The following is a 10,973-nucleotide window of genomic DNA, read 5'->3' on the forward strand; positions in this document are numbered from 1 at the left end:
GAAAGAGCCCCCCCCTTTAAAAAAAACCCCTCCAAAAAAAAAAAAAAAAAAAAAGAATACACATTTTACATTCTAGAAGCATTGCAACAATTATAGATTCATTTTTTGGGGGGATGATAAAAGGAAAAAATTTATAATCTCCTCTGTAACAGACCACACTCATTTCTGTGTGTTCCTTTTTCTTCTTTCTTTTTTAGAATTATTTAATTTTATTTATTAATGGGACCAGCAGTTGGCGTAATGGCTATGTTGCTGGACTCCCATGTAGTCAACGGTGGTTCTAGTCCCTCTGGGCACGTGTGCGTGTGTGCCCAAGATCCCAAGAGGAGAAGGGAGGAGAAGGGATTGTGGCGTGGTCATCTCCCCTTGGGGATGATTTCTTGCTTTCTATCTGTTTCTCTCTGTCTCTCTGGCGAGTGCATGTGCCCTATAGAAAAAAAACTCAAACATTTTTATTTATTATTATTATTTTTAAAGTTTTTGTTACAGGGCATTTGTGCTCACAAGAGGGGAGGTGGGAGAGAGAGAGAGAGAGAGAGAGAGAGAAAGCAAGCCGTCAGGTCTAGGACTTGAACCATGGTTGATCTTATGGGAATCCAGCACCTCAACCACCGTGCCACCTACTGGCCCCCTCCCTTTTCTAACATCTTTGTTCCAAAAGATCTCCACAAAAGTAATCGTTTTGATGATTTTCCGTGCTCTCATCATTAAAGCGCTGGGGAGACAAATCTCTTAAACTGTAAATGCTTCCCATTAGCTAATCCAAGATCCTACCCTGACCAACAAGGCCCTGAGAGATGGAGCCCTGGCTGCCTCTCTGATTGCATTTCCGGCCAGTCTTTTCGTTCCTGGCAGCCTTCCAGAGATTCTTTGCTTACACCAGCTGGCTCCTACCTCAGGGCCCGTGAACGTGCACTCCTCAGTCAGAACAGTCTTCTCCCTGCACCGCTCACTCTCCCTTTATCCCCATCTCTGCTCAAATTTCATCTCCTCGGAGAGGCTTTCCCTGTCCATCCTTCTGTACTTTCTATTACTCTCCATCCCTTTTTTCAGATTTAGTTATCTTCATAGCACTTCTGACCCGCCAACATATATGTAGGATACGTATGATACTTTAAAGTTTATTCATCTACCTCATCTATGGGTGAGTGAGAGAGACAGAGAGACAGAGAGACAGACCCCCCCAACAGGGTCCCCACCCCACAATCCCCCCCCAGCCTCAGCCAGCCTGGACCACAGACATGCATATGTGTCCAGCGTGTTTGGAGAGGTCTCTAGATGCAAACGTGGACCTCTCCCATGTGGGTGAGCTTCACAGAGTGCTCCACTCCTGCTGCGCCATCAGGCTCCTCGTTTTAAAGTACTTGTTGAATCTATCTCCTCTCATGAGGAGGAGCCTGAGAACAAGGGCTTTGTCTGATTGGTTCGCTGCTGGATCCCCAGCCCCTAGAGCAGTGGCCAACCCCAAACCGGCACCCATCTGCCCACTGAACGATGCTTCTGTTTTGGCTCCTGTTCCCTTACAGTTTGCTCAATGTAGTTAGCCGAGAAATTCTTACCTCCCTTGGTAAAACATTCCTTTAAGGATAGTCTATGCTAAGGTCAGGAAACCTCCGATATAGGCACCAGTTTGCAGAGCTAGGCGATGAAAGTCGTGGAGACCACTCTGCTTTTTGTGGATGACTTGAATTGAGCTTTCTGCTGCAAAAAGGAAAATGCTTCAATGAGCAACACGCTGTCATTTCCACAGCTTGCATCTAAAATCAGCAGGGAAGGGCTGGTTGCATTTGCTTGGCTGGCAGAGCCCTTCTTTGTGCTAATAATCTTGACGTGTACTCCCTTCACCTACTCAGTTTAAGACAGCTGGCACAATGGCTGAGATTTCTCCATTGTCTTCCATCAGCACAAACTGCCCCAGAATTGCAGAATTCTCTGGATAGGCAGAGTGTCCATTGTTCACTCTCCCATTCAGATCCTTTATGCCGGCACTGCATGACCTGGTTGTAGCCTTTTTTTTTTTTCTCCCTTATCTGCTTATAGAGAAGTGTAAAAAGAGTTTGCTTTAAAAGTAACAAGAAGCTGGGCCAGCTGTGGTGGCATCGTAGTAATACAGTGCTCTGCGGCGTTGAGGCCATGTAGAAGGGTCCTGGGTTCGCATCCCTGGATCTCCCTGTGCATATTTGTGCCTGTGATTCTGGCTGGCTGAGGCTGGGGGTAGGGCTGAGACTTGAAGACCTTGTTAAGGTGCCTTTTTTTTCTCTTTCCTCTTCTTTCCTGGAAGAAATAAGTAAATTAAAAAAAAAAAATTAAACCAAAAGGGGAGAAATGGAGAAAAAGATTGTGGGTTGGCCACATCCTGTTGGGGGTTGCTTTCTTTCCCTCTTTGGTGAGTCCATGTGCCCTCTGACAAGTAAAAGAGAGAGAGAGAGAAAGAGAGAAATAGAGGTTTATTTGATTTATGATTCTAGCTGCTGAAAAACTGTCAATACATCACAACACAGCTGACAGAAGCAGAGGGGACAATGAGCTTGTAAACAAAACAAAACAAAACAAAACAAATAAGCCCAATGGGATAGATGTTGCATGTGGGCATCCAAGCTGTCTTTTCAATAGTAAAGAAGTTTAGTGACCACAGAAATTAGATTTGGTTTTTAGAGACCCATCTCTCTATCACTCTTCCCTGATAAGATATGATGAAAGATAAATATAGACAAAAATATTCTTATTAACCTCAGAACTGCTATGAAGGTAATAAAATAATACTGTCAATTGAAAGCTCTGCTATAGAGTAATTGTGCCAAAGCAGGTGGCACTGGAGACAGGCCCTCATCATGTCACCAGTGAGAGATGATGACTTGAGAGGGCACTCACATTAGGCTTACACTCAACAGGCTCAGAAGCTGCTTCCAAGCTAGCTTAGGCTCAAGAAGCTGGAGGGTGCTTTAGCAGTTATTCCCTTCCCTTCCTTGCAGGAGCTGCTCTCTGACCCCATCACTTTCTGCTCTTGAGGTGATAGGGTACCCTTGGGTTCCTCTGATGCGTCCAGAGAATAATCTCTCAAACATGCCTATCCTCATCACTTAGCTTTCTTTCTTTCTTTCTTTCTTTTTGGAGAGATTTTCTCTATAGGGCGCGTATGCTCGCCAGACAGACAGAGAGAGACATAGAGACAGAAAGCGAGAAATCACCCCCCAGAGGGGATGGTCACGCCGCAATCCCTTCTCCTCCATTTTCCTCTCGGGATCTCGGGCACGCACGCACACGCACCCGGCGTGAGTTTTAAGCCACTGGGTCCGGGATGCGAACCGCGGTCGACTACGTGGGAGTCCAGCGACATAGCGCCCTCATCATGTCACCAGTGAGAGATGATGACTTGAGAGGGCACTCACATTAGGCTTACACTCAACAGGCTCAGAAGCTGCTTCCAAGCTAGCTTAGGCTCAAGAAGCTGGAGGGTGCTTTAGCAGTTATTCCCTTCCCTTCCTTGCAGGAGCTGCTCTCTGACCCCATCACTTTCTGCTCTTGAGGTGATAGGGTACCCTTGGGTTCCTCTGATGCGTCCAGAGAATAATCTCTCAAACATGCCTATCCTCATCACTTAGCTTTCTTTCTTTCTTTCTTTCTTTTTGGAGAGATTTTCTCTATAGGGCGCGTATGCTCGCCAGACAGACAGAGAGAGACATAGAGACAGAAAGCGAGAAATCACCCCCCAGAGGGGATGGTCACGCCGCAATCCCTTCTCCTCCATTTTCCTCTCGGGATCTCGGGCACGCACGCACACGCACCCGGCGTGAGTTTTAAGCCACTGGGTCCGGGATGCGAACCGCGGTCGACTACGTGGGAGTCCAGCGACATAGCCATTACGCTAACTGCTGGTTCCCTTAGCTTTTGCATTCTTGAAGCTGGGTGTACAGAGGGCCTGCTTCAGAATCACCCTGGTGTTTTTTCAATTGCTGGTTTCTGAGCAGCACTCTTGACCTACAGAGTCAGAATATGTAGGGGTGAGGGGCCACACAGTGATTGTAGAACTTCTGCCTCCATCTTCAGAGTTTGTTCGTGATAGCTTCACACACTACTCTTAGTTCCTCGCTATCCCGATATGGTTTTGGAGAGTATCATTTCTGTTCCTACAGCATTGTCTCACCCCCACCCCTCGACTCCCCAGAACTACATATTTCTTTTCTGCAAGGATGCAGTTTTTTCCTTCCACCATGCAGCACTAGTCCTAGAAATGCTCCTTGTGTGTTTTTTATTGAATCAGAAGGCTGCCCTGTTTTGGCAAGATTTTGCAATCCTCTGCATTTTTTTTTAAGTGTTCAAGGACTGGGAATAAGACAGGGCCTCCGTTATTATAAGGCGGTGAGTAGGCAGGGACCCCTCCACAGGAAGCACAATTAAGAATGTTCCCAGCAGGAAGGCTGCTCTCCGGGAAGCACAGAGAGCTGTCAGGACAAGTGACCTTTCTAATCACGCCTGACATTTCACAGCCTGGAAGGCGGAAGGGCTGCCCTCATTCCGGAGGCGTGGTGTCACGCTGTGTCACCCCAGACACCTGCGTCTGAGGCTGCGGTGACTTGGCCTCCGACTGGGCGATGAATCAGAGCACGCAAAGGGCTTTGTTTCCCGGGAAAAGAGAAAACATTGAGCAGGGGCTTATGTGGATGGCGACTGTGTCTAGACCAGGGATAGAAAGACATCGGAGGAGGGTACTGCTTCCTCTGAGGATTCTCCCCGCTCCTGTGGGCTCAGGTGATGGGATCAAACAGGCCTCCGCCAAGGAAGTGGAATAGACAGAATCGTCGTCCAGCCCCTTCTGGCCCAAGGGGATCATGACTCACTTTTACCCATTTCAATTGAAAAACAGTTTTTATTTTTCACTTTTTACTCACCTCATTATAAAAATTGCTTTATTTGGGACCAGCAGTTAGTGTAATAGCTATGTCGCTGGACTCCCATGTAGTCGACCACGGTTTGAGTCCCAGACCTGGTGGCTTAAAACTCACGCCGGGCATGTGTGTGTGCGTGCCCAAGATCCTGAGAGGAGAATGGAGGAGAAGGGATTGCAGCATGGCCATCCCCCCGGGGGGTGATTTCTCGCTTTCTGTCTCTCTGTCTCTCTCTGTCTTTCTGGCGAGCACATGCGCCCAATAAGAAAAAAAAAAAAACCTCTCCAAAAAAAAAAAATTGCTTTATTTTTTCTTAGCCAAAAAAGTAATATATACTCATTTTTAAAAGATCACACAGTACATAAAGATATAGAGAAGAAAGTAAAAATTATATATAACCCCCTACACTCAGAGATAACTGTTGTTAATATTTTTGTTTATTTTGTTTTATTTTGTTTGCCAGAGGTTATGTGTGTTCACTCCAGGAGAGTCAGAGAGTGAGGGAGAAAGAATCCCATAATGGGCTTGGTCACGTCACAATCCTTTCTCCATTTCTCCGTCCAGTCAGAATTTTGGACACACACACACACACACACACACATATCCAGTTGTTTTTCAAGCCGTTGGGGGCAGGATTTGAACCATGAGATCAGCCATATGAGATATGGCTCGCTTAACCACTAGGCTGTGGAATTGGCCTACTATTGATCATATTTTAAAGACCTTTCTAGGCATATATAAAATATTTTCAAAGAAAATACAATTCTATCAAAACTATTATTTTGTAGGCCAGCAGGGGCTGTTAAAGTGCTGGACTCCCACATGGCTTACCACTGTTTGAGTTACTGACCTGGTATCTTAAAAATCATGCTGGGTACATGTATATATGTGCGAAAATCCCAAGAGGAGAATGGAAGAGATGGGATTGCGGTGTGGCCATGTCCCCTGTGGAGTGATTTCTTACTTCCTCTGTCTCTCTCTGGTGAGTGTGGATACCCTATGGCAAAAACCTAAAATAAATAAATAAATGTATTGTTTTATAAGCTGCATTTTAAAACTCAACATGTTAAACACATTTCCACATCAATAAAATAAAAATTTAACCAAATCATTCTTAATTACTTCACTATACTCCATGGTGGTCTCTTTTTTTTTAATTAAATGGTTAATTTTTATTTTAGATTTTTGCCATAGGGTGAATGTTCTCACTGGAGAGAGATAGACAGAGAGAAAGAGAGAGAGTCTAAAATCACTTCCCGGGGGGATGGCAATGCCATAATCCCTTCTCCTCTTTTCTTCTCTTGAGATTTTGGGTGGATGCATACATGCATCTGACATGTTTTCCAAGCCGCTGGATCCAGGATTCAAACCACAGAGCTGGCTGTGTGGGAGATAGTGCCTTAACCACCATGCCTACTGGCCTGTCTTTGATTTTTAATCATGATAGACTATACTATAACAAACATCCTCATAGTTAAATCTCTTGACAGAACTAAGCATTTTTAAGAATTTTCTATACAGTAGATATTTTATCATCATTATATTTTTCCTAGTCAATTTGTCTTTAAATTTAACTTGCTATTACCAGTTCCCAAAAATGAGCTTGCTGAGTTGAAGAGCATGCATATTTTAAAGTTTTTTTTGCTCTCTGTCCTCACAAAATGTTATATACCAGTGTACGACTCAACTAGCAGGGCATAGAGTGCCTGCTTCTTCATACTCTCCTCCATCCTGAAGTTACTGTTCTTTCTTTTTTATTTTTATTTTTTCTTTTGAGGTTTTGCTTTAGGGTGCATGTGCTCACCAGGGAGAAAGAGAGAGAGACAGAAACAGAGACAGTGAGAGGGAAAGTAAGAAACCAGCACTGAGGGAGGATGGCCATGATGCAATCCCTTCTCCTCCATTCTCCTCGGGCAGCCATTCATACATGCCCAGTGTGAGTTTGAAGCCACCAGGTCAGGGACTCGAACCACGGTCAGCCCTGTGGGAATCCAGTGATGTAACCGCTATGCCATCTGCGGGCCCACAGAGATTACCATTCTCTAAAATCTCTGCCCATCTCAGGAGTGAGATACAGTTTATTGCAATTGTTATAGCATACATTTCTTTTTTTATTAGAATTAAAAAGTTTTTCTATGTTTATTGACATCTCTGTTTCTTTTTTAAAAAAATAATTATTTAATTTATTATTATTCTTTAATTTGACCAGAGAAAAGAGCGAGTGAGAGTGAGAAGGCCATCCACTGGGTCTGGGACTTGAACCACAGTTGGCCATATGGGAGTCCAGCATCCCGACCACCATGCCACCTGCCAGCTTCTGTGTTTCTTTTTTGTGTGAATTTACTTGAAATTTCACTCTTTTTTAGGAATGTCAACCTTTCTGATATTAGTTTTAAGTACTTTTTATATAGTAAATATAACTTATTGTCATTCCAATTATAACTAGTTTTCCTAGTCAATTTATCTTTAAATATATCTATGTATAGACCAGCAGATGGCATAGTGGTTATGTCACTGGACTCCCATGTAGTTGACCACAGTTCAAGTACCAGACCTGGTGGTTTCAAATTCACGCTGGGCACGTGTGCATGCGTGCCCAGCATCCCAAAAGGAGAATGGAGGAGAAGAGATTGTGGCATGGCCAAACCCCTGTTGGTTATTCTCACTTTCTGTCTCTCTGCCGAGCACACACACTATGGCAAAATTCTCTCTCTCTCAAAAAGGAAGTATCTGTTTTCTGCCATACAGACGCTGAAAAATTCTGTGTTGTCTGATTTTTCTGGTTCCAGCTTTTTTTTTAGAATCACATTTAGAAAATCTTCTCTATCTCATAGTTATACAAATAGGTATTTGTGTTTTCTTCTTGTGTGTTTTAGCTCTCGGCTCTCATGGTCATTTGCCCACAGTCCCCTCTGCCTAAAATAATTTTCCTTACTGTTTTTTTGGGGGGGTTGTTTGTTTTTTTAAAGAGAATTTTTTTACTATAGGGCACATGCACTCAGAGACAGAAAGCTATAAATCATCCACCACCCCCGCAAAGGGAATGGCCACACCACAGTCCCTTCTCTTTCATTCTTCTCTCTGGATCTTGGGCTTGCATGCAAATGCGCCTGGCATGAGTTTTAAGCCACCAAATCTGGGACTCAAACTGCAATCAACTGGGAGTCCAGTGACATAACCATTATATCACCTGTTGGTCCCTCTTCCTTACTCTTTAAGGAGGTGTTTCCATTGCATCCTCAAGTTACAGGTTAAATACTATTGCCTCAGAGACGTCTTTCTTGGCTACATTACCTAAAAAAAAGTCACCTTAGGGGCCAGCAGAAGGTGTAGTGATTTCATCACTGGACTCCCACATGGTCGATGCAGTTCCAGTCCCAGACTGGTGGCTTGAAAATCACACTGGTTCTGTGTGAGCATGCCCAAGATCCCAGGAGGAGAGTGGAAGAGAAGGGATTGAGGTATGGCCTTTCCTCTTGGGGAGTGATTTCTCACTTTCTCTCTTACTGTTTCTGTATGTGTCTCTTTCTCTCTCTGGTGAGAGCATCCATCCTAAGGCAAAAACTTCTGGAATAAAAAAGGTTACCCTGATTCTGATTTTCTTTCTGTTTTTAGTTTCTTATTGCCAAAGGGCATGTGAGAGAGAGAGAGAACCTCCCAATGGACCATGGTTATGCCACAACTCCTTTCCTTCATTTTGTCATCCCATCAGATTTGAGCCACACATGCACACACATGCACCCAACTGGGCTGGGACTTGAACCATAGTCAGCCAGGTAGGATCCACTCATTCTGTATGGGACTTAGCCACTGTGCTGTGGAGCCAGCCCCCATTTTTCTTTTTCTAAGCACCCTATTGTTTTCTTTCATAATTTTTATTAAGAATTATAGTTACATAGTTTATTTGTCTGTGCATTCAATGTCTGCATCCCCAGCTAGACTATAAATGCTATGGAGGACAGAAGTAGTATGTATTCTGCATTCCAAGCACTTCCCTTACTGTCTGGCACATAGTAGGTATACAAAAGCTGTTTGTTAAAAGTTATTGAATGTTGGGAACCAGCAGTTAGCGTAATGGCTATGTTGCTGGACTCCCACGTAGTCGACCGCGGTTCGTGTCCCAGACCCAGTGGCTTAAAACTCACGCTGGGCGCGTGTGCGTGCGTGCCCAAGATCCCGAGAGGAGAATGGAGGAGAAGGGATTGCGGCGTGACCATCCCCCCTGGGGGGTGATTTCTCGCTTTCTGTCTCTATGTCTCTCTCTGTCTGTCTGGCGAGCGCACGCGCCCTACAGTGAAAATCTCTCCAAAAAAAAGAAAAAAAGTTATTGAATGTTGGAGCCAGCAGGTGGCATAGTGGTTAAGGCACTGGATTCCTGCATGGCCAACTGTAGTCTGAGTCCCGGACACACTGGTCTGAAACTCACGCCAGGCATGTGTGCATGCATGGCCCAAATCTCAAAAGTAGAATGGAAGAGAAGGGATTGCAGCATGGCTATCTCCCTCTGGGGGGTGATTTCTCACTTTCTCTCTCTCTCTCTCTGTCTGCCCAGTGAGCACAGATATTCTATAGCAGGCACGAAAAAAAAAAAAAAAAAAGAAAAAAAAAAGAGAGAGAGAGACATTGGATGTTAAATCCATCTAGAATTTATTTTAGCATAATGCATAAACTAAAGATCTGTTTAAACGTTTTCCAAGTCTACTTTGTGATTACAACACCACCTACAATGTAGACTCGTTCTCTTATAATCCCTATTTCACCTGGCACTGAGAAATGAAATCTAGTATGCGTGAAGAGGATAGAACCAATGGCTCGTCTTTGCGATTTTCCAGCCCCGTCATCTCCTCTCTCTACAATGACTCCCCTTTTTCCATGTTGCCTTAAAGTGCTGCCCATAGTGTGTAATTCAGGGCTTAGCCCAGAATAGATCCTTAACTAATGGTATTTTCTGGCTGATCAAGTCATTTAAATGGCAGTGAGTCAGATTATCTTTGATATGTTTCATGTAATATTCACATCAACCATTGGAATCTCTGAAAACTTTATGTTCCTGCCACAACCCTGAGAAATTGGATTTCTCTACACCTTTTCCTTATCTCACAATCACTTTGAGCAGTTGTGAATAAGGACAAAAAGACAGGAAACTGTTTTAGAAAGAAGAAGATGGATGGGGCCAGTAGGTGGCATGGTGGTTAAGGAACTGGATTCCCACATGGCCAGGAATGGTTTGAGTCCCAGAGCTGGTGCCTTGAAAATCACACCAGGTGCATGTGCGTGCACGCCCAAAATCCCAGGAGGAGACTGGAGAAGAAGGGATTGCAGCATGGTCTTCCTCCCAGGGGGCGATTTCAGTTTTGCTCTCTCTCTCTCTGGCAAGCACACACACCCTATGACAAAAAACCTATGATTAAAAAAAAAAAGAAAAGAAATGGTGACACTCAATGTGCTTCTGGGCTTTTTGCAAATAACAGACCAAATTAAGAGTAACCTAATTTTGTGTGTGTGTTTGTGTGCAAATGTTAGTTTATACCTCTTTTTAGTAAAAGGAGGAATGGAGAGAGAAAAAATGTTTAATAAGAAAATTACAGTGCATTTGTCACTAGATTTTAGCCTTGTCCATAGTTGTAGTTTAAGATCTCTTGTGAATCAATACAATGTGAAAAAAGAAAGTTTAGAATGGAAGGGAGGGAGAGGAAGGGAGAAGGAAAAAAAAAGTTAAAAGTATGTTTAATTGACAGAAAATGAGAAGCTGTTTGCTGATGATAATGTATGTAGTAATATCTTTGTCTTGACTGACATGCATGGTATTCGTGCTGGAAAAAGAAATGTTGTACACTGTAAAGACATGTGATTAAATGTAAATAAATAAAAAGAAATTTAAAAATAGAAAAAAATAAAAAAAGAAAGTTTTTTTAAAAATTAAAAAAAAAATGGTGACACTCACATGTACTTCTGAAGTTTCAAGTGCTCCTCACATCACATACTACATGCTTTTTGCCCCTTCAAAAGTGACCTGTGGGGGCCAGCAGGTAGCATAGTGGTTAAGGGTGTTGGACTCCCATATGGCTGACCATGGTTTAAGTCCCA

This window comes from Tupaia chinensis, unplaced genomic scaffold (assembly GCF_000334495.1).
Source record: "Tupaia chinensis unplaced genomic scaffold, TupChi_1.0 Scaffold000542_1, whole genome shotgun sequence".
Classification (NCBI taxonomy): Eukaryota; Metazoa; Chordata; class Mammalia; order Scandentia; family Tupaiidae; genus Tupaia; species Tupaia belangeri.